The following is a 24,058-nucleotide window of genomic DNA, read 5'->3' on the forward strand; positions in this document are numbered from 1 at the left end:
CAAGCCTGTACTACTAAGGACTACAGTTACTGTGACTCAAGCAAACACTGACTCAAGGTTTCAGGTAAAAAATATAAGTACATTTATTTTTAAACCATTTGTTATAAACACAACCATTCTATTAATTCAAAACCACACGTAAAATACACTACAACCAACCAATTCACATAGTACAGTATAACTCAAGGTAAGTACCCTATGTTTTATCGGACCGGTGTTGTGAAACAAAAGACGTTACCGGGAATACACTTGCGATCACTTTTTGACAGTAAGGACAGTTCGGTCTTACTAAAGATACGCGTATCCGCAGAAAGAAATGTTACCGGGGCAAAAACACACTTAGCACCTGAGATACCCAGAGACAGTTGGGTGCAAAAATCATAGGCAATACTTTTGTCAGGGCAGACAGAATCAGAGAACACTAGTTGACAGAAATTCAAGAGTCAATAGGCCAGAGCCAGTGTCAAGTGGAACCGGGTTCCTATTGTCGAGGATCACACAGTCGGACAGTTCAAGATTCGACGTTGCCAGGAGTACTTGGATATTGTCAACAGAGGAAGCAAAAGTTATAAGAAGGAGAGAAGATAAGGGCAAGCCTTGGAGGAGGAGAAAAGATATTAACCTAAGCTCCTTGAAGCAGAACACAGTACCTTATTCAAGGAAGAAGCTGGTGCCACGGCAGTTGTTCCTGGTAGTTTCCTGCAGACCCACGGTTCCTGGAGCTTCGGCAAGAAGGAGGACGTCTGGAGAGGTCTGCACTACGCAGGGATGAAGCCAGCAGCAGCGACGGTGTATAAAAGGTGCGCTCCTTAAAAACAGGAGAGGCTCTTCAGATGGCTAACCGGACCACTACAGCAGTATGCAGCGATTTCGACCAAGAAGAGGATCCTCTGGCTGTGGAAGATGAGCTGGTTGACCCCACCAGGCTCAACAGAAGAAGACTCCGGACTGGATCTTCTCTGGTCGTCGAAGGGTAGATAGCTCAGGACTGCAGCAGGGCTTCACCGGGACAGGATAGTTGCAGCAGCCGTCGTCTTCTCCGCTTCTCTTCGGTTCCTTGTAGTTCCAGTGGCGACTCTGACTTCCAGCCCAAGAGTCCTGCCTTTTATGTGAAAATCCCCCATTCACACAGCCTGGCTGTCAATCACGCAGCAGGGGGGTTGTTCAGCCCGGATAACCACCTCAGCCAATCATGGCAAAGTGCGACTTGGGTTTCCTAGGATACCCTGTGCAGGGGGTGACTACACCCCTCCCTCACATTCAGCCCACCTAGACACCCAGGCGCCTAGAGGAGGGCTTCTTGGCAGAAGCCCGCCAAAAGACGGTGAACAAAGAAGGCGAAACTGGTTTGCCGCGCAAAGTAAAACACAAGAAGGACTTTAACAAAAAGAAATGGCGAATAAACCCGACCTGAGATAAAAGAAAAAGTATTTGGTCAAGCGGGTTTAGGTTCGAGGCTAATATAATAGCCTAAAACAATACCACTTTTATATAGTATAAACGCTGTAGAAAAGTTAGGGTAGATACCACTGCCACCAGCCAAGTCTAAATGTTAAAAGAGCAAAACAAGGCTCTAGGAGGTACAGATAAAAAGGGCTAAGAAGTAACCCTTTCCAATGCTCCATGTAAGATGGGGTGTACTGGATCTGTGGTTAAAGGACTATGTAAAGTTAATGGCAACTTTACCCTTTTCTGGGGGACAGTAGTCAGCCCCAGAAATGGAGTCGGTGGGAAGTCTAAAAGACAACCCTGTGTCACTGTGCTGAAGGTGCTGCGTAACTCTCAAAAGAAGGGGGCTACTGGATTGGTGTACTCCAGAGCCCACAATCACAAAAACAGATGAAATACACATGGCAAAACATGGGTAAGAGTGGGGAAAAAGCTCACACTCTTACCAAGTGAAACAAAATAACTCCAGAAATCCAGCAAAGCTGCTGAGGGACTCACTAGGTAAGGGAAATTAGCCATTGAATGAGAATTCTCCCTAACAGTCGCGGCACTGTAGGCTGCTATTACTGGCTCTACCAGCTCCACAGCCACAAACAGTCCTGAAAGTACGCCGCCCTTGTCTCCGCGGCCGGGCTTCTCGCCGCAAGGGCAACGCGCACTGGATTATGTTCCTTTCTTCCTGATCACGTGTCAGATCATGTGTCCGGATACAAGGAAGTGTTTTTTAAAGAGACAGAGCCCGATCTCACTCGGCCAAATCTCAAGGGTGTCAGGTTGTAGGTAAACACTGCAGATGCTCGTAAATCCTTCACTAGGTGCGCACCGCTCTGCTCCACTCCACTCCAGCACCAGCTCCACAGCCACAAACAGTCCTGAAAGTGCGCCGCCCTTGTCTCCGCGGCCAGGCTTTGTGATGCTGGAAATGCATTGGAGGGACAGGGCCTCCATGACCTTGTCATGTACTCCTTTTATCATGTGTGTTCTGTGTTATTCCTGGCAGTGCAGCTCTTCCTCTTTTTGGTTTGGTGAACAGACCCTTGTGATACCCTATGGCACCCATGGGTGGGGGTACAAACCTGTACCCCTGTTGTATGTTTTTGGGCACCTGTGTGTGGCCCACAGAGCAGGGCAAGGGCTAGTGGCAGCTCCATGCTGAATTTGACAGGTGCTCTTTGTATCCTCCATTTTGGGATGCCCATGCCCTGCCATTGGAATCAGTTGATTCCTGATGGGAGACAAGATGGCCCCTGTGGCCTCTTGGTTTGTATCGCCTGTTACTTAGTTTTCCCGAAGTCCCGGGAAGCCCTGACACTGTCCCTTCCCCTGACTGGCTGTTGGGTGGAAGTTCCATATATGGTATTGTGGGGGAAGTCTAGGCCAGTCTGCCTAGAGCCTTCCCAATGACTGTATGTTGTGGGTATGCCCGTGGGGTGGGACCTGGATGAATGGAGTGTGTGACGAATATGCATTTCATGTTATGGGTGTCTGGTATCTGGTGTGTGACACAAAGAATGAGACAGCACTGCCAGAAACTGGTATGAATGCAGTGTGGAGTGCTGAAAGGCAGGGTGTTTGTCCGAATCCACATTCCGTGTTGGGGAGTGTCTGGATGGAGAAGAATGGCCTGAATGCACTGTGAGTCTGATTGGCTGCCTGCCTGCCTGCCTGAATGCCCTTCTGAATGATTGGTTGCCTGAGTGTGACCCAGCAGAGTGAATGAGAGACCGAACAGTATATCTGGGGACCTCTCACTGATGGAAATCGTTCAGAAGCTGAAGTCGATACTTGATGCTTACCTTGAAGCCCAGCTAGAAGAAGGATTTGCTGCTTCTTACTTTCAATGCAATCCGAAAGCTGGCATGTCTCCAAGAACTGCTCCAAGAGAGGACCTGGCTAGGAGACCTCTTTCCGAGCTACGAGGGACCATCGTGCACCAGCTCATCTTCTTCAAGGCACCCTGGAAGTCAGTCCTCGAAAGGCTGCCGTCCAGAGACTGAGCCCACCAAGAACCTGAAGTAGAGCACCCAGACATCAGGTCTATCCCCGTCGACTGGGGTTCAGAGGTAACGCTGTAACCTCGTCGACCGGAGCCGCAACGCTCCATAGCCTAAGACATTTGAATCCAGGACTCCCATGCTCATCACCGTCAACGCTTTGTCTTGCCGGAGAAAGTCAAGATTGCTGACGAACCGAGGAGAATCCACCGGTGGGTTTCCCACCACCTGAAGTCCTGAAAGACGCTGACGAAAATCCGAAAGCCAACTGTGGTCGAGCCCCGATCGCTGACGCCAACCACTGACGACCCGACGCACTTGCTGGGCCTATGTTCTTCATTGATCTGCTTTGCAGCAACAAACTATCGTCGTCGAGGTGTAACGCACGCCTCATCTTTGCAGGACGTCCACGACCGATCGACAACGAGCACCGCAAGGACCGAAGCTGCTGCCTTGACAGCATTGTTCACCCTTTTCTTCGTGGAATCTTGATGGTCCGTGGCTCCCGCCTTAAAGGGAGTTCACTCAAGAAGGATCTGTCGACGACCCAACGAAGAACTCTGCTAAACCAGGTACATTGGGGTAGTTGAACATTTGTAGAAGGAAATAAGACTCTGCTAAACATATGGACTGGGGTTGTCAATATACTTTATTTATAGGTTTCCCAGTTGGGGGGATCCTCACACAGAACTGTGTCTTTGGTAGGGACAAGTATTCTGCCGATTGTTTAACAACCTTGTTTCCTGCTAAGTCTATGGTTGATACCTTTTGCTATTGATTTGTATGCCATTTGAAACTGTCAGCAGTTGGTGCATTTTAATGGGAGTCAAAGAGTAATTGTGGTACCACATAGAAATTGTACATTTATCATTATAGTATTGCCTGAGCACAAAGTGTCCTTTTGTATGTGTATATAACTTGAACATTATTTATATAAAGAACTGTGTTATCACTAACATAGTTTGTGGGCATTTCTTTGTGGGGGCTTGGGGACTACACTGTACTTAAGAACCAGCCTGCATCACCTCCTGAGAGCTTAAGACTTGATTGCTCGTCCACGTTTACCAAATAGAGAATCTTGGCTGGGGTGCTCTGTGCTTCTACTCTGCCATATAGAGGGCAGGAGTACAACCCCCCTCCAGTCTTTACACTGGTGACAGCAGTGGGATGCTAATGGTTTTAAGAATCAGTGTGTAGCCTTGCCACTTACAAAATATCCACACTTTGTGAATTTGAGGTTTAGGTGTGTACTAGATAACTACATTACAAGCTTTTGGAATCTATTGCAAATGTTAAATTGACTAGTATGAGCTTAGAGGCTCTCCAGAGTGCTTGTGAAGCCAGGGAGTTAGACTTTGAAGATAAGTATAGGGCTGAGCTGATAGCTGCCCTGGTGGACTACCAGACTGATTGTGTAGCTCTTGATGGAGGGGGTGTGGGGGTGCAACCATTGAGGACCCTGCCCCTGGGGTTGTTACTGAATCTGTTTCTGGGAGTGCCACCACTCCTGCTGCCTCAATAACAAAACCCAGCAATGTTTCTTCAGGGAACCCATTAGAACTTGAATCATTGAGGATGAAATTGGCCTTTGACATGACATGACATGAAAGGTTATTTATTGCATGCTTAATACCCAGAGGTTTCTAAGTGCGGACCCGGGGATCGAACCTGTGTTGCTTCAGTGCCGCCTTGCTTCAAAGGCAAGCACGTTGCCGCTGAGCTATCCTCCCGAGACTTAACGTTGGAATATAAAAAGTTGAAACAGAAGCTGAATTTAAGAAAGAGGAGTTGGCACAGCAAGTGATACTCATAGGGATCTTGAACTCCAAGACAAGGATACTGAATGTCAGAGAAGCCAGCTAGAGAAAGCTAGAGTGGAGATGTCAGCCAAACCAGCTGAGAGTGTCAGGTCCCCTGCCACCAAGTTTATGAAAGATTTGGTTGGTGTGTATTTTGAGGGTTCTGATATCCTCCAATAGATTGAAGTATTTGAAATGGCTGGTGGAATCCATGATGTTGATAAAAGAGATTTGCTGAGTGTTTGTTAGGTAGAATGCCCCAGACTAGTTATGACTGTTTTCTGAAACTGTGTGTGGAAGAAAGGGGTCAGTATGAGTGCATGAAATCTGCTTTGATTGCCAAGTTTGGCAAGACACTAAATGTTCAGGGAATATAGGAAAAGAGAGAATGTGTCTTGGGTTGACTGGGTGAGTGCTGCACATATGAACATGATGGGGTGGATTGATGGCTACAAGGTGAAAACGTTTGTTGAATTGTCCCACCTTTTGTTTTTTGAGCATTTCTCTGAAGCCTGTTCAACAGAGCTGCGTCAATATGTTGCTGACCAGAACATTTTAGATCCCTTTAAGCTGGCCAGGCTGGCTGACAAGTGGGTCTCCCACTGGGTGTCCCCTAAGGAACCCAGTGGGAAGGACAAAGAAAAGGCGGCCTCCCAGAAGACTGAGAAGACCCAAAAGCAGTCACAGTTGACTAAACCAAAACCTTCCTCTCATAAGACCCAAATATCTAGTGGGGATAAATCTATGTGGGTGGGAGTAAAAGTAGTGGTCCTCCTGCTGCAAAGCAGGCTCCCAGTGGCTCCAGTACGGCACCTCGCATTCCTGGCACTTGTTGGGACTGTGAGGCTCTGGACCAAAAGAAGGGTGACCCCTTGGTGTAGGAAATATCCTTATTTGATGGATTCTCTGGGTTACGTATTAACTGGTCCAAGTCCAAAATCCTGCCGCTAGCTCCGGCTGAACATCCCATGGATGTCAGTACTGAATTCTGTTGGTGCCTCGGGGGCATGACGTACCCAGGTATCGTTGTCTCCACCTCCCCATCTAAGCTCTTCGAAGAAAATGATCTGGCGGCCCTGGAGCAGCTGGAACGTAAGGTTAGGGTCTGGATCCGTCTTCCTCTGTCCCAGGCTGTACGGCTAGCCTTGGCCAAGATGGTAGTGGTCCCGAAGATGCTTTATATCTTCAACAATGTTCCTTTGATCCCCCTCTCCTGGTACTGGAGGCGGGCCCAATCACTGCTATTTAAGTTGGTGTGGGCAGGGGGTCATGCACGTATCACAGTGGCCACCTTGACGCTACCCTATGTTGTCAGCGATCTGGACTATCCTGACCTATTTTCATATTTTCTCACTGCCCAGATTCAGTATGCCATCTGGTGGTGGCAGCCCTTGCCTGAGCTGCTGCATATTAAATTAGAAAGAGAACTTGTTTGGCCTCACGACCTGAAAGGTCTGTTATCTGGAACACCCAAATGCATTCCCAAGGGGAAAAACAATCTATCGATGTGACATGCTGGGCATGGGACCAGATTGGCTGCTGTTCTGGTGTAAAGGGACATTATCATGCCGACTCCGCTCTGTACTCTGTGCACGGGGACTCTGTCACTCACAAGGGGATCTTTAAGACACAGTTAGAGAAATTGGACATCCACTGCTTGGGGGACATAGTACAGGACGGTAGATTCATACAATGGGATATCCTGAAGGGTCGGGGTCCCCTGGAATGCTGTGTCTATGCATCTTTATTTTAGATTGAGGAAAACACTGCAAGGTCTGTGGGACGGATTCCCAATGGCACCGACTCCCTCTCCCTTGGCCCAATTTGTGACAAACCCCCCCCCCAAACTCACCCGCTTGGTCTCGGCACTGTACAAACCTATAAAATCGCTACGGCTTTCCCCACCAGGTTTGTACAGAGCCAGATGGGATACTGTGCTGGACACACCCCGGTTGGAAACCCAGTAGCATCTGATCTGTAACATGACCCGAACAATATCCATGAACACCCGGTTCCGACTCACACATTTTAAGTACCTACATCAGTCCTATCACTCTCCCGCACAACTTCATACATTTTACCCAGATACAGAGGCTTCATGTCCACAGTGTAAGGTTGACCCAGCTGATAATATGCATATAGTATGGGATTGTAGTCGCATACAGACCTTTTGGAAGGGTGTGTACGAAACCATGAGTAAACTGATCCCAGACTGCCCATGTGATTCACCTGTGGTTTGGCTGCTGGCACTCTTTGAACTCCCTGTTAAGACGGAAAGGAAACTTTTGGCCATGGCATCTGTAGTAGCTAGAGCATTAATAGTTAATACATGGAAAAGGACGAGATCACCTACGGTGAAGGAGTGGATGCATAGGCTGAAAATTAACGAAAGCCGGGAAACATCTTATCTCTCCTCCCTCCAACCGGATCACAGCCAGCAGACTATTGGGCCCCATTCCGGTTATATATCCTCATGGTCGAAGACCTCCCCTCATTGTGATACAACATGTATGGACCGACAGGATCAACTAATCAGGAGGCAGTGGAAGTCCTCCCATGTCCGCACATTGTAAAACACCCTATCAACCCTTCCCAATATGTCTAAATGTACGTTTCTCAGAGATTCTTCTCACACTTGTATGCTTTACACAACTGTATTTGCACCTGTTGTTTTGGGGATAGGGATGCGGGATAGGGGATACTCAAGTTGTTGTTATGATAACATTGCAGAAAACTTGAATAAAAAGAGATTTAAACAAAATAAATAAACTTTGAAGCGTTCTACCAGACTGTCAGTCTGGGGGTGGTAAACTGAGGTTCTTACATTTTTTTTATATTCAGTACATCCTTCACCTCCTGCCTGAGACGGGACAAAAACGTTGTACCCTAATCAGTGAGGATTTGTTGGCTCGTGGGTTTCTCAGCGGAAATGCCTCAGGATAATGAGTGGCATTATCCAGTATTAAAAGTATGTACTTGTTACCCAACTTATTTGGTTTGAGGGGTCCCACTATATCAATAACTATTCTGGAGAATGTTACTTCACTGATGGGCAATGGCTGCAAAGGAGCTCTTGGTGCTGGGGTGGCGGAGGTCTTTTGGTATGTCAGAGTTGGCTACATAGGTCTGGACATTGGCATATATGCCTGGCAAATAGAAATTATTGAGAAACTGGTCTTGGGTTTTTGCCACACCCTGGTGACTGGCCGTTAAGTGTGAATGAGCCAACTCCATGACCAACCCCCTATAGCTCCTAGTAATTACTGATTGGGTTTTCCTAGTTCCATCTCGCTCACTACATCCTCAATATAGTAGGCTCTTTTTCTTGAAGGGTCCGTTCGAATCCAAGCCCTGACTTTCCGAGATAGTCCTTTTGGATGACTCCATTCCTTTGTGCATAGGCTAGATCCAGTAAACGTGGTGGTATCATCCCCTTCATTTGGGGAAGGTGGAATCAAGTTTTTATTGTATTCCCCAAAACCTATGCAGCATTGAGATGTTTGGGAAAGATTGTCTACCTCCTGTACAGCTGGGATTACAGTTTCTTCAAGCATTTCCTGGGCAACGGGTTCTCCTTCCTTCGCAGTATAACTATGGATTCCTGAATTGTGTAACACTACTTGAATCTCCCCTCGGTAGTCTCGGTCTGGTCTATGGCACCTGCTGCTACATCAAGAGAATACCTCCAAGCAAAACCAGACTTGTGCCGCTAACCAAAGACAGCTCGCTTGGAGAGCAGAGATGCTAATCCGGAAAGGGATCAGCCGTCTTTCTCTGATTGTTATCTTGACTTCTATGGTACTAAAGAAATCAAAACCAATAGATTGGGGAGTGGCATTTTCAGATAGTTTGGCTGTGGGAGTCGGACATTGAACTAACATGGGTCCCAACTGTGTATTGTGTAGTTTGAATCCCACCCTCTGACACCACTTGTGGTATGTCAGACATAGAAGAGAGACAAGAAGACATGATTTAAACTTAGACGTTTTCTTAAAGGAAAGAATACCTCACTTGTCTCTGCAGCTATGATGATGGTTTCTCATAAGCTTAGAAGAAAATAAACTAGCGCTCGTCAGGATGTCTTACAAATATTCTGTCCTCCGTCCAAATCTATTGTAAGCTATTCGAATGTTCTTGTCAGTTCAAAGAGTTTGATTCTCAATTGGAGTAACTGGTCTGGTAAACCTACTCCTTCTTTCACACAACAGGCTTTATGAATCTGTCTGGGTCTCCCTCTGTACACGTCGAAATATCTATTTTCCTGTGTTGGGTTCTCTGGTAGTTTTATTATGTCTTGAACCTGTCTCTTGTTCCCCCCATGCTGGGTGTTTCAATCCCTTTTGGTTTATCGTATCTTTTAGCCCGGCAGCCTTTCAGGGCATGTCAGATTGGTATTGCTTTCACCCCCTCGTGGGGTATCTCGGTGCCCCACCACCCTCCTCCTGTTCCTCTGTCAGTTGTGTACCTCGTTCTTGGCAGCGGTTCTCGTCGGGGGAGGCTGTTTCTCTGACATCTTCATGGTCGGAACGCCTGCTTCGGTTTCTCCAGTCTGTGACCGACGGGTATTTGGCATCAGGCTTGAAGGACGCCGGTGTGCCACGTCTGTGGCGGCTGTCTCTTGTTCTCTCAATGGTTCTAAGCTCCTCAAGCTCTCCGCCTTCCTGGAGTCAGCAGCGTTCTGCAGGCTCCGGGTTACCTCCACCCACCACGTTGTCTTCGTGATCCTGCCCCCAGGCTCCTCCTGGAAGGGTGATGTCCCCTCCTCTGCGCTCCACCGCTGGCTCCTGTCTTGGCCTCAGACTGGCTCTTTTTCTCTATGGGTCCCATGTCCTTTGTTTCTCCCTGGAATGGGAGAGGAGACCTCATGGTTCCGCTCTTCAGTCATGGATGTTAACGGCTCCGGGTCAGAAGGCAAGCCTTTCACCTTTAAAGGGCCCTGTACATTATTGTACTGCTCAAGCTCCATACAACCGCCAACACTTGGGATTCTGTGTTAAAGGGAGGTGTAGTAAAACCTTTACTTGGCGATTCCTTGTCCCCTAGAGGGGGGTCCAGTGAGATCCTGTTTGCCCTGTACCCTAGGGGCTCACCTCCCTAATCCCAACAGAGTCCACATTCTCTTGTCCTTTCCCTTTCGATGTTCTACAGTGAAGCAGAAAGGTTGTAAGTCTGAGAACCACCTCATTACTCTGGCATTGGAGTCTATTCTTAGAGGTGCCCATGTTAGTGGAGAATGATCAGTAATCCGCTGAAATGTGTGCCCTGTCAAGTAATACTGTAGACTGGTATCGGACTATTTGATTGCCCGAGCCATCAAATCCACAGAGGCACAGAATTCCCTGGATTCATCATAGATATAACAAATCCACAGATGCATAGAATTCCCTGGATTCATCATAAATATAACAAATCCACAGATGCATAGCATTCCCTGGATTCATCATAGATATAACACATCCACAGATGCATAGCATTCCCTGGATTCATCATAGATATAACAAATCCACAGATGCATAGAATTCCCTGGATTCATCATAAATATAACAAATCCACAGATGCATAGCATTCCCTGGATTCATCATAGATATAACACATCCACAGATGCATAGCATTCCCTGGATTCATCATAGATATAACAAATCCACAGATGCATAGCATTCCCCGGATTCATCATAGATATAACAAATCCACAGATGCATAGCATTCCCCGGATTCATCATAGATATAACAAATCCACAGATGCATAGCATTCCCCGGATTCATCATAGATATAACAAATCCACAGATGCATAGCATTCCCCGGATTCATCATAGATATAACAAATCCACAGTTGCATAGCATTCCCCGGATTCATCATAGATATAACAAATCCACAGATGCATAGCATTCCCCGGATTCATCATAGATATAACAAATCCACAGATGCATACCATTCCCCGGATTCATCATAGATATAACACATCCACAGATGCATAGCATTCCCTGGATTCATCATAGATATAACAAATCCACAGATGCATAGCATTCCCTGGATTCATCATAGATATAACAAATCCACAGATGCATAGCATTCCCTGGATTCATCATAGATATAACAAATCCACAGATGCATAGCATTCCCTGGATTCATCATAGATATAACAAATCCACAGATGCATAGCATTCCCTGGATTTATCATAGATATAACAAATCCACAGATGCATAGAATTGCCTGGATTCATCCTAGATATAGCAAATCCACAGATGCATAGAATTCCCTGGATTCATCATAGATATAATAAATCCACAGATGCATAGAATTCCCTGGATTCATCATAGATATAACAAATCCACAGACGCATAGCATTCCCTGGATTCATCATAGATATAACAAATCCACAGATGCATACCATTCCCTGGATTCATCATAGATATATCAAATCCACAGATGCATAGAATTCCCTGGATTCATCATAGATATAACAAATCCACAGATGCATAGAATTCCCCGGATTCATCATAGATATAATAAATCCACAGATGCATAGAATTCCCCGGATTCATCATAGATATAACAAATCCACAGACGCATAGCATTCCCCGGATTCATCATAGATATAACAAATCCACAGACGCATACCATTCCCTGGATTCATCATAGATATATCAAATCCACAGACGCATAGAATTCCCTGGATTCATCATAGATATGACAAATCCACAGTTGCATAGCATTCCCTGGATTCATCATAGATATAACAAATCCACAGATGCATAGAATTCCCTGGACTCATCATAGATATAACAAATCCACAGAGGCATAGCATTCCCTGGATTCATCATAGATACAAATCCACAGATGCATAGCATTCCCTGGATTCATCATAGATATAACAAATTCACAGATGCATAGAATTCCCTGGATTCATCATAGATACAAATCCACAGATGCATAGCATTCCCTGGATTCATCATAGATATAACAAATTCACAGATGCATAGCATTCCCTGGATTCATCATAGATATAACAAATCCACAGATGCATACCATTCCCTGGATTCATCATAGATATAACAAATCCACAGATGCATAGAATTCCCTGGATTCATCATAGATATAACAAATTCACAGATGCATAGCATTCCCTGGATTCATCATAGATATAACAAATTCACAGATGCATAGCATTCCCTGGATTCATCATAGATATAACAAATCCACAGATGCATAGTATTCCCTGGGTTCATCATAGATATAACAAATCCACAGATGCATAGAATTCCCTGGATTCATCATAGATATAACACATCCACAGATGCATAGCATTCCCTGGATTCATCATAGATATAACACATCCACAGATGCATAGCATTCCCTGGATTCATCATAGATATAACAAATCCACAGATGCATAGCATTCCCTGGATTCATCATAGATATAACACATCCACAGATGCATAGCATTCCCTGGATTCATCATAGATATAACAAATCCACAGATGCATAGAATTCCCTGGATTCATCATATATATAACAAATCCACAGGTGCATAGAATTCCCTGGATTCATCATAGATATAACAAATCCACAGATGCATAGAATTCCCTGGATTCATCATAGATATAACAAATCCACAGATGCATAGCATTCCCTGGATTCATCATAGATATAACAAATCCACAGATGCATAGCATTCCCTGGATTCATCATAGATATAACAAATCCACAGATGCATAGAATTCCCTGGATTCATCATAGATATAACAAATTCACAGATGCATAGCATTCCCTGGATTCATCATAGATATAACAAATTCACAGATGCATAGCATTCCCTGGATTCATCATAGATATAACAAATCCAAAGATGCATACCATTCCCTGGATTCATCATAGATATAACACTGTAACACTCTTAATCTGATAGTCCAGAATGAGATATAAATTTCCACCAACCTGGTCAGAACGCCGGAACCGGGACAGCTACGGCGGAAATGAAAGCCTCCCTGAGAGTCCTGAGACCCCTACTCCGCTGGAAGGAAAGAAAACCTCAACAGGGAGAGGCAGGACCCCCAGGGAAACCCTCAAAGGGGAAAAAACCCTGGGCGTGTTGTCGGAGATCCTTGCAGAAAGATGGCTATCCAAGGCACAGACCTCCCGGCTTGATGGCAGTATCACAGGTTCTATCGGGAGAAAATAACAGGTAAATATAGGAGGAAAGCGGAATAGTAGAATCGAATTAGTATAGGAGAGGGAATTCTTACTGATAGAGTTGGAAGAATCTAGCTGTTGCTGAGAGGTGGAGAGTCCTCGGAGTGAAAGGTAGAAATGGTTGGAAGGAAGCGCTGGAGGGGCACACTATACGGTAAGAGAGAAAAAGGAATAAGTAATAACAGGCAAGTTTGGATACACAAGAGTAAGGAGTACCTAGAGTTCGAACTTACGGAGCGTCCTGAAAGACAGAAGCGACGCGAGAAGGCGAAAGCCTTCGGTTCTGAAATAGTGTCACATGACATGTCGTAATAGTCAGCTGGTTGCGTGGAAGAATCATGTCACCTGTTCTTGACGTGCACTGGCAACGTGGAACAACAGTACCGCTAGAACCGGTAGTATTGACAGGAATAGACCGCGCATCTGCACAACAAAGCGCGGAACTGCACAATCTCCACCTATGTAAGTGTACAAAGCAGCGATGACGAAAAGGTGTAACAGTATGCCCTCTCCTCCTGGGGGGCGATCCGGGCTTCCCGGGGTGTAAACGAAAGAAACGTTGAACCAAAAGGGGAGAGTGAACACCAGAAGCAGGTTCCCACGTTCTTTCTGCCGGAGAATACCCCTTCCAATCAATAAGAAATTGTAGTTGACCCCTGTGGTAGCGGGAGTCACAAATACCGGCCACCTCATATTCTGTCCCGGTATCAGTGACTACCGGAGGTGGAATGGTCTTAGTGGAGCGTTGGAAACGATCGGCTACAGTTGGTTTCACTTGAGATAGATGAAAAACAGGATGAATGCGAGACCAGGCAGCTGGGAGAGCCAGTCGAACAGCTGCCGAGCCCACTTTGGATAACAACTTGAAAGGACCAAAAAACTTAGGAGATAACTTAGAAGGGACTAAGTGTTTCGGGAGAAACCGAGAGGCCAACCAAACCTTGTCCCCTACTTGTAGTTCTGGAAATTTGCGTCGATGTCGGTCTGCATATCGCTTGGCTCGATCCTGGGCTTCTTGAAGAGCCAACCGAGCCTTCTTTTGGCCAGACTGGATGTTGTCTATTAAACAGTCTACCCCTGGTAGTTTAGAGGGGGAGGGAGTAGTGGTAGGGACAAAAGAAGGGTGAAATCCGTATGAACAGAAGAAGGGGCTAGTCTTAAGAGCAGTGTGCTTGGCATTATTGTAAGCAAATTCTGCTATTGACAACAGTTCAGACCAATTATCCTGAGCTGCTGAGACGTAACAACGTAGGTATCCCTCTAGTGTTTGGTTAAGACGTTCCGTCTGCCCGTTGGTCTGGGGATGATATCCCGAACTGAGTGCCCTCTTGATGCCTAGGAAGTGACAGACTCCCTTCCAATATTGAGAAGTGTATTGTGGCCCTCTGTCAGAGACTATGACTTCAGGTAGTCCGTGTCTGGAAAACACTTCAGAAATGAAGATCCTAGCCATTTGGGCTGCCCCTGGCAATTTAACTAAGGGAATGAATTGAGCCATCTTGGTCAAGTAGTCAATGGTGACCATTATTGTTGTGTAACCCGAGGAAGGGGGAAGATCCACTATAAAATCAGTGGAGATGATTTGCCAAGGTTTCTCGGGAATAGGCATGCGGGAAAGTAACCCAAAGGGAGGAGCTCGTGAAGCCTTAGACTGGATACATGTTGTACAGGAATTTACATAATCATGAACATCGACCTGAAGGGTTGGCCACCAGAAATATCGTTGTATCAAATCCAGAGTAGTCTGTATTCCCCGGTGACCTGCGGCTCGGGAGTCATGGCACATCCGAAGAACCTCAGATTGAAGAACGCTGGAAGGAATTAGGACTTGTTTTGCGTGGAAATATAATCCTTGATCCCTTGTAAGATGGTGAGTAGAAAGAAGATTCTCACATTCAGATTGATTCTTAATGGTATCCAGCTTTAGTAGATGTAGAAAGTCGGAAATGACTGCCACAAATCTCGCTTGAGGAAACATCTTCTCTGAACAGAATTGTGAAACATGTGGTTTCTTTCGAGATAAGGCATCGGCTCTGAGATTCTGGCTTCCTGGGAGAAAGGTGAATTCGATTCGGTAAGGCAAAAAGAAATACGCCCACCGTGCTTGTCTACTATTGGTGGTTTGAGCCTGCTGTAGTACTTTCAAGTTCTGATGATCTGTACGGACCACTATGGCATGGGGAGATCCTAGTAGAAGATGTCTCCATTCTTCGAAAGCCTTCTTAATGGCCAATAACTCTTTTTCAAGAACAGAGTAGTGTAATTCTGAGGAGTTAAACGTCTTTGACAGATAGGCCACCGGTCTCTCCTCCCCAGAATCTGTAGTTTGTAGAAGGACAGCTCCTAGAGCATGATGAGAAGCGTCTGTCTCAAGGATGAATTGACGGGATTGATCCGGGTTGAGTAAAACCCTGGCAGAGATGAATAAACCCTTTAAGGTCTCAAAGGCTTGTTGGGCAGAAGGATTCCAAGAGAAGGCGATCCCCTTCTTGAGTAGTCGAGTAATAGGTAGGATAGTCTCAGAATAACAGGGAATGAATTTCCGATAGAAATTTGCGAATCCGAGGAATCGCTGAACCTCCTTTACGGTGGAAGGTGCTGGCCAATCTAGCACGGCAGAAACTTTTCTTGGATCCATAGAGATCCCATTTGCAGAGAGGACAAATCCAAGGTAGGTTATCTGAGCTTGATGGAACTCACACTTCTCTGCCTTACAATACAAATGATTCGTCTGCAAGCGACTCAGAACTAGATTGACGTGCTGAATGTGGTCTTCAAGCGTATCTGTGAATATCAAAATGTCATCGAGGTAAATGACGACACAGTGAAGAAGCAAATCGGCGAAAAGGTGATCCATAAACCGTTGAAACACAGCCGGCGCATTAACCAGGCCAAAGGGCATGACTTGATACTGGAAGTGTCCAAAAGGGGTTCGAAAGGCCGTCTTCCATTCGTCATTAGGAGCGATTCTGATGAGATGATAGGCTCCCCTAAGGTCTAATTTAGTGTAGAGTGCCGCTCCACGGACGGCTTCGAGAATGTCTTTAATCAATGGCATAGGATACTTGTCAGGAATAGTGATCTTATTAAGCCCTCTATAATCGATGCACGGTCTCAATTCTTCTGTATCTTTCTTTGGAATAAAAAATAAGGAAGCTCCAGCGGGAGATTTAGATTCGGTAATGAGACCGTTCTGAATATTCGCATGGAGATATTCTCGAAGGGCACTCTTCTCACGTTGGGACAAAACATACATTCGTCCAAACGGAACCGGTTGATCTGGAAGCAGGTCTATATGACAATCATCCCTTCGATGAGGTGGAAGAGTTGGAAACTGTGGAGTAGAGAACACCCTGAGAAAGTGTTGATGACATTCGGGAATCAGACTCAAGTGACCGATGGAAGGCAATTCGGTGGCAGGAGGAGACTCTGATGGAATATAAAGGCCTACCGAATTGTGTGAAAGACAATGTGCGACACAGTACTCCGAGCCCAGAAAAAGTGTTCCTGCCTTCCAGTTTACGTAGGGGTTGTGTAATCGTAGCCAAGGCAGACCAAGAATAATGGGGAAGTGAGCCGCTCTGATTAAATCAAACACCAATGACTCTTTATGAGAGGCGATCAAACAAGTTAGCTGTTTGGTTTGTTCTCGTATAGGTCCCGAGCTTAATGGACTACCATCGACTCCTAAGATGGGTGTAGTAAAGGGTTTAGGAGTTCTGTCTATCCCGTTCTTGGCTGCCCATTTATCATCAATGAAGTTTCCAGCGGCTCCGCAGTCGAGCAGAGCCGGTATGCCCATCAAGTTACGGTCAGGCAACAAGATGGTTAATGAAAGTACAATCATGGATGGGTTATTAGCCAACGGTTCAAGAGTGGACTCTTCTTCTATCGGGGAACCCTGAAGTTGTACTCCTACCGTGGTTCCCCTTACGGTAGGGGCTTGGCGTTTCCCGACGGCAAAGGTCTGGATCTGCGAGGAGGAACAACAGGACAATCTCGCAACAAATGGGAAGAAGACCCACAATACATACACAGGTTTAAGGCTTTCCTTCGTTCTCTCTCTATGGCTGAAATAGGACCTCTAACAGATCCTATCTGCATGGGTTCCTCAGAAGGAATGGTCTTATGTTGTAGGGCCAAGAGATCAGGGTTGAGACGAGGACCTTTCCCTTTCTTCCTTTCTATTGAACGTTCTTGAAGGCGGTAGTCTATTTGCATAGTCAAAGATATCATCTCCGCCAGATTAGCTGGCCGTGGGATCTTGGACACCTCATCCTTCAAATCCTCAGCAAGTCCTCGTCGAAAGAGAGTGAGTAGTCCGTCATCAGGCCAACCGGTTTCTGAAGATAACTGTTTAAATCGGGTAATATAGGACATAAGGTCCTTCTGACCTTGCCTTAGATCTAAAAGCCTTTCCTGCGTGGCTACCGAAATCTCTTGCCGACCAAACATGGACCTGAGACTGTTGGAGAACGCTGGATAGGAATCCAATATAGCGTTTCCGGAAGTGACTAACGGAGTAGCCCAAGCAAGGGCAGGACCCGTTAGGTGTGAAATGAGAAAACCTACTTTGTCCTTATCAGTGGGAAAGAATCGAGATTTAAACGTAAACTGAATGGTGCAACTATCAAGAAATTCTTTCAACCTATGAGGGTCACCATCATACTTGCCCAAGGAGAGAGTAACGGGAGGGGTTTCAGAAAAGGCCCGAGTCAACTGTTGCTTTAATTGTGCATTGTCCTGTTTAAGACTCTGCATTTCAAGAGACATAGACTGCATAGCAGCCATCAACTGTTGCATTTGCTGTTCCATCCCTGTACCGCCGCTCCGACCAAGTTAGTGAGTCTTTCTTTTTAATGGCGTCGCTTACTGTAACACTCTTAATCTGATAGTCCAGAATGAGATATAAATTTCCACCAACCTGGTCAGAACGCCGGAACCGGGACAGCTACGGCGGAAATGAAAGCCTCCCTGAGAGTCCTGAGACCCCTACTCCGCTGGAAGGAAAGAAAACCTCAACAGGGAGAGGCAGGACCCCCAGGGAAACCCTCAAAGGGGAAAAAACCCTGGGCGTGTTGTCGGAGATCCTTGCAGAAAGATGGCTATCCAAGGCACAGACCTCCCGGCTTGATGGCAGTATCACAGGTTCTATCGGGAGAAAATAACAGGTAAATATAGGAGGAAAGCGGAATAGTAGAATCGAATTAGTATAGGAGAGGGAATTCTTACTGATAGAGTTGGAAGAATCTAGCTGTTGCTGAGAGGTGGAGAGTCCTCGGAGTGAAAGGTAGAAATGGTTGGAAGGAAGCGCTGGAGGGGCACACTATACGGTAAGAGAGAAAAAGGAATAAGTAATAACAGGCAAGTTTGGATACACAAGAGTAAGGAGTACCTAGAGTTCGAACTTACGGAGCGTCCTGAAAGACAGAAGCGACGCGAGAAGGCGAAAGCCTTCGGTTCTGAAATAGTGTCACATGACATGTCGTAATAGTCAGCTGGTTGCGTGGAAGAATCATGTGACCTGTTCTTGACGTGCACTGGCAACGTAGAACAACAGTACCGCTAGAACCGGTAGTATTGACAGGAATAGACCGCGCATCTGCACAACAAAGCGCGGAACTGCACAATCTCCACCTATGTAAGTGTACAAAGCAGCGATGACGAAAAGGTGTAACAAACAAATCCACAGATGCATAGAATTCCCTGGATTCATCATAGATATAACATATTCACAGATGCATAGCATTCCCTGGATTCATCATAGATATAACAAATTCTCAGATGCATAGCATTCCCTGGATTCATCATAGATATAACAAATCCACAGATGCATAGCATTCCCTGGATTCATCATAGATATAACAAATCCACAGATGCATAGCATTCCCTGGATTCATCATAGATATAACACATCCACAGATGCATAGCATTCCCTGGATTCATCATAGATATAACAAATCCACAGATGCATAGAATTCCCTGGATTCATCATAGATATAACAAATCCACAGATGCATAGAATTCCCTGGATTCATCATATATATAACAAATCCACAGATGCATAGCATTCCCTGGATTCATCATAGATATAAAAAATGCACAGATGCATAGAATTTCCCGGATTCATCATAGATATAACAAATCCACAGATGCATACCATTCCCTGGATTCATCATAGATATGACAAATCCACAGTTGCATAGCATTCCCTGGATTCATCATAGATATGACATATCCACAGATGCATAGCATTCCCTGGATTCATCATAGATATAACAAATCCACAGTTGCATAGAATTCCCTGGATTCATCATAGATGTAACAAATCCACAGTTGCATAGAATTCCCTGGATTCATCATAGATGTAACAAATCCACAGATGCACACCATTCCCTGGATTCATCATAGATATCATTCACAATGTCATGAGCGTAGTCAAGAGCCGCGCAGTGGGGTCACAGAGCAAAGGTTGCTTAGCTTACCCTGAGTGACAAATTACTGGGTTTGTGTTGTGTTAAACCGGAACCTTAACGTCAGTTTTAGTCACTTTGCTTCCCCACTGAATTTCAAGGGTTTTAATGATTCTGTGGGCCCTTGGGCCGTCCCTCTCTCGTCCCTCTCAACGCACTTCCTCCTAAGCCCAGACGCCCTTAGCCAAAGGTTAGTGTCGAGTGTGTGTTTCTCCCTCAGTATACTAATCGCTAGATGAGCTGCAATGGTAACCTAAAGGCCCTTGGCCTTATCACTCTAGAATCCCTCAGGAACGTCTGAGCTTTCCCTACTCAGTGATCTGAAGGGAAGTGGGGAATTTTGCCTTGCAAATGCCCTGCTAGATTTGACGTTTCCTTTCACCCTCTCTCTCCTCTCCTGTTTCTTTTCCTCTGACTACACTTCTCAACTCCTCTGCTCTACCCTACTGATTTTTTTTTCTCTCACACTTTTTAGGTCTCACCTCCACCCTTTGTTACTTTTCCCTTCTACACACTACTACTCAGTCATCCTCCATTCAGGAATTTCATACTCACTCCCTACACTAACTCGCCTAACCGCACTCACCACACTATCATGCACTCACACTGCAGTACCACTTCCACTCAATTGTCAATACCTCACTTGGTTGCCACCTCCTCTAACTTCACCCGAATAACCCACACTTTCTGCTTCCAGTTGCCTCCTCATATTTCCCCACCTCTGCTGGTATTTGCCTTCTGTCCCTGGCTAATCTGGCCCTATCCTACCCATCTGGAGCGTGTTGAAAACCCGAAGTCATAAGTAGCATGCTAAGCCCCGCCCACTTTTCAAACATGGGTCTGCTGCGGAACAGCCATGGTGTTTCGGGAGGGTAATTGTGCTCCGGGATCAATTCTTTTTTTTAAAAATTTGAATTTATTAAGAGTTTCAAAGGCAAAGAGAAAGGCAGTACAAGTAATATTAAAAAAACGTGGAAGGTGGTTTACAGACAATTGAGACTACTCAGCCCTACAAAATAAGTCCTAACTGTTCAAAATAACTTTTCCCCTCCCACCTCCACCCTCCCCGGGAACACTCTCTCCTCACTCTGTAACTGATATACTTATTTGAAAATGACTCGATCGATGCACAGTGCAATCTCTGTAGCAATTATACTAAGGTTGGCTGTCTCTGTGTGGCATCCTCGGAACCTTATTGTAGGTCTTTATCAGCATATTAGTTCAGTATACTTCCATCGGGAAAGCACATGTAAATATCTGTCCACGTTCTATCGGTTAGTCTCCGGCATATATTTGCTAAGTACAATGGGCAAGGGAAGACTCCCTTTTTGTCCCTGATGGTTTAGGGATTGTCCATGTCTTTGTGCGTGCTTGCCGGTATCACTGAGTAGCACTGCACGGATCTGCCACTGCCCACATCTGGATGCGGCTTCCCTCTGCGACTATCCCTAATTTGAAGTCTTGATACCGCGGCCCCGGAAGCACATGGCAACCCTAGAACACCTCCTAAAAGATCACAATGCCTAAGATCCAAGGTCTGGCTTTCACCAATCGCAGTTACAGAAACTGCATGCGATGTGAAATAGGATTGAGTAGACCCCAGAGAACTCTTGTCCTACCACTTCCCCTCCCATGACCGAATCCACATCTCTTGCCCCCTCAATCACAGAGAAAAACAGGTTTTGTGCATTTTAAACCGTGAAAGGTTGCCACCAAGACTCCTTGTGTTCTCCCATCAAGTCCCACACACACGGCCAGACATCCCATTCACATATTATAACCCCCCATTACCCCCTTTTGCCTTCAACATGTACAGTGCTTCGGTGCTTCCTAGCTTGCTTCGCCCTATATAAAACCCACTACAGACACAAAAATACCATGTCTGCAGCCTAGCAACAGGAGATTGTCCTCTCATTCGCAGCAGTGGAATGGCAGTTCTAAATACCACGTCCTCAGCCTAGCAACAGCATATTGTCCTCTCATTCGCAGCAGTGGAACAGCAGTTCTAAATACCACATCCGCAGCCTAGCAACAGCAGATTGTCCTCTCATTCGCAGCAGTGGAATGGCAGTTCTAAATACCACGTCCTCAGCCTAGCAACAGCATATTGTCCTCTCATTCGCAGCAGTGGAACAGCAGTTCTAAATACCACATCCGCAGCCTAGCAACAGCAGATTGTCCTCTCATTCGCAGCAGTGGAATGGCAGTTCTAAATACCACGTCCACAGCCTAGCGACAGCAGATTGTCCTCTCATTCACAGCAGTGTAATGGCTGTTCTAAATACCATGTCCTCAGCCTAGCAACTGCAGATTGTCCTCTCATTCGCAGCATTGGAATGGCAATTCTAAATACCACGTCCACAGCCTAGCGAAAGCACATTGTCCTCTCATTCACAGCAGTGTAATGGCTGTTCTAAATACCATGTCCTCAGCCTAGCAACTGCAGATTGTCCTCTCATTCGCAGCAGTGGAATGGCAGTTCTAAATACCATGTCCACAGCCTAGCAACAGCAGATTGTCCTCTCATTCACAGCAGTGGAATGGCAATTCTAAATACCATGTCCACAGCCTAGCAACAAGAGACTGTCCTCTCATTCACAGCAGTGGAATGGCAGTTCTAAATACCATGTCTGCAGCCTAGCAACAGCAGATTGTCCTCTCATTCGCAGCAGTGGAACAGCAGTTCTAAATACCACATCCGCAGCCTAGCAACAGCAGATTGTCCTCTCATTCGCAGCAGTGGAATGGCAGTTCTAAATACCATGTCTGCAGCCTAGCAACAGCAGATTGTCCTCTCATTCGCAGCAGTGGAACAGCAGTTCTAAATACCACATCCGCAGCCTAGCAATAGCAGATTGTCCCCTCATTCACAGCAGTGGAATGGCAGTTCTAAATACCACGTCCACAGCCTAGCAACAGCAGATTGTCTTCTCATTCGCAGCATTGGAATGGCAGTTCTAAATACCATGTCTGCAGCCTAGCAACAGCAGATTGTCCTCTCATTCGCAGCAGTGGAACAGCAGTTCTAAATACCACATCCGCAGCCTAGCAACAGCAGATTGTCCTCTCATTCGCAGCAGTGGAATGGCAGTTCTAAATACCACGTCCGCAGCGTAGCAACAGCAGACTTTCCCCTCATTCGCAGCAGTGTAATGGCAGTTCTAAATATCACGTCGGCAGCCTAGCAACAGCAGATTGTCCTCTCATTCGCAGCAGTGGAATGGCAGTTCTAAATACCATGTCTGCAGCCTAGCAACAGCAGATTGTCCTCTCATTCGCAGCAGTGGAACAGCAGTTCTAAATACCATGTCCACAGCCTAGCAACAGGAGATTGTCCTCTCATTCACAGCAGTGGAATGGCAATTCTAAATACCATGTCCACAGCCTGGCAACAAGAGACTGTCCTCTCATTCACAGCAGTGGAATGGCAGTTCTAAATACCATGTCTGCAGCCTAGCAACAGCAGATTGTCCTCTCATTCGCAGCAGTGGAACAGCAGTTCTAAATACCACATCCGCAGCCTAGCAACAGCAGATTGTCCTCTCATTCGCAGCAGTGGAATGGCAGTTCTAAATACCATGTCTGCAGCCTAGCAACAGCAGATTGTCCTCTCATTCGCAGCAGTGGAACAGCAGTTCTAAATACCACATCCGCAGCCTAGCAATAGCAGATTGTCCCCTCATTCACAGCAGTGGAATGGCAGTTCTAAATACCACGTCCACAGCCTAGCAACAGCAGATTGTCTTCTCATTCGCAGCATTGGAATGGCAGTTCTAAATACCATGTCTGCAGCCTAGCAACAGCAGATTGTCCTCTCATTCGCAGCAGTGGAACAGCAGTTCTAAATACCACATCCGCAGCCTAGCAACAGCAGATTGTCCTCTCATTCGCAGCAGTGGAATGGCAGTTCTAAATACCACGTCCGCAGCGTAGCAACAGCAGACTTTCCCCTCATTCGCAGCAGTGTAATGGCAGTTCTAAATATCACGTCGGCAGCCTAGCAACAGCAGATTGTCCTCTCATTCGCAGCAGTGGAATGGCAGTTCTAAATACCATGTCTGCAGCCTAGCAACAGCAGATTGTCCTCTCATTCGCAGCAGTGGAACAGCAGTTCTAAATACCATGTCCACAGCCTAGCAACAGCGGATTG

At 46.0% G+C, this 24,058-nt stretch overlaps 1 protein-coding gene across 1 annotated transcript in view; it reads left to right on the plus strand.

Moving 5' to 3' along the window:
- LOC138522057 (RLA class I histocompatibility antigen, alpha chain 11/11-like) overlaps positions 1–24,058 on the plus strand; it is a 275,180-nt gene that overhangs the window by 207,609 nt on the left and 43,513 nt on the right. The gene's annotated exons all lie outside the window — the stretch shown is intronic.

This window comes from Ambystoma mexicanum, chromosome 13 (genome assembly GCF_040938575.1).
Source record: "Ambystoma mexicanum isolate Mex_15411 chromosome 13, UKY_AmexF1_1, whole genome shotgun sequence".
Lineage (NCBI taxonomy): Eukaryota > Metazoa > Chordata > Amphibia > Caudata > Ambystomatidae > Ambystoma > Ambystoma mexicanum.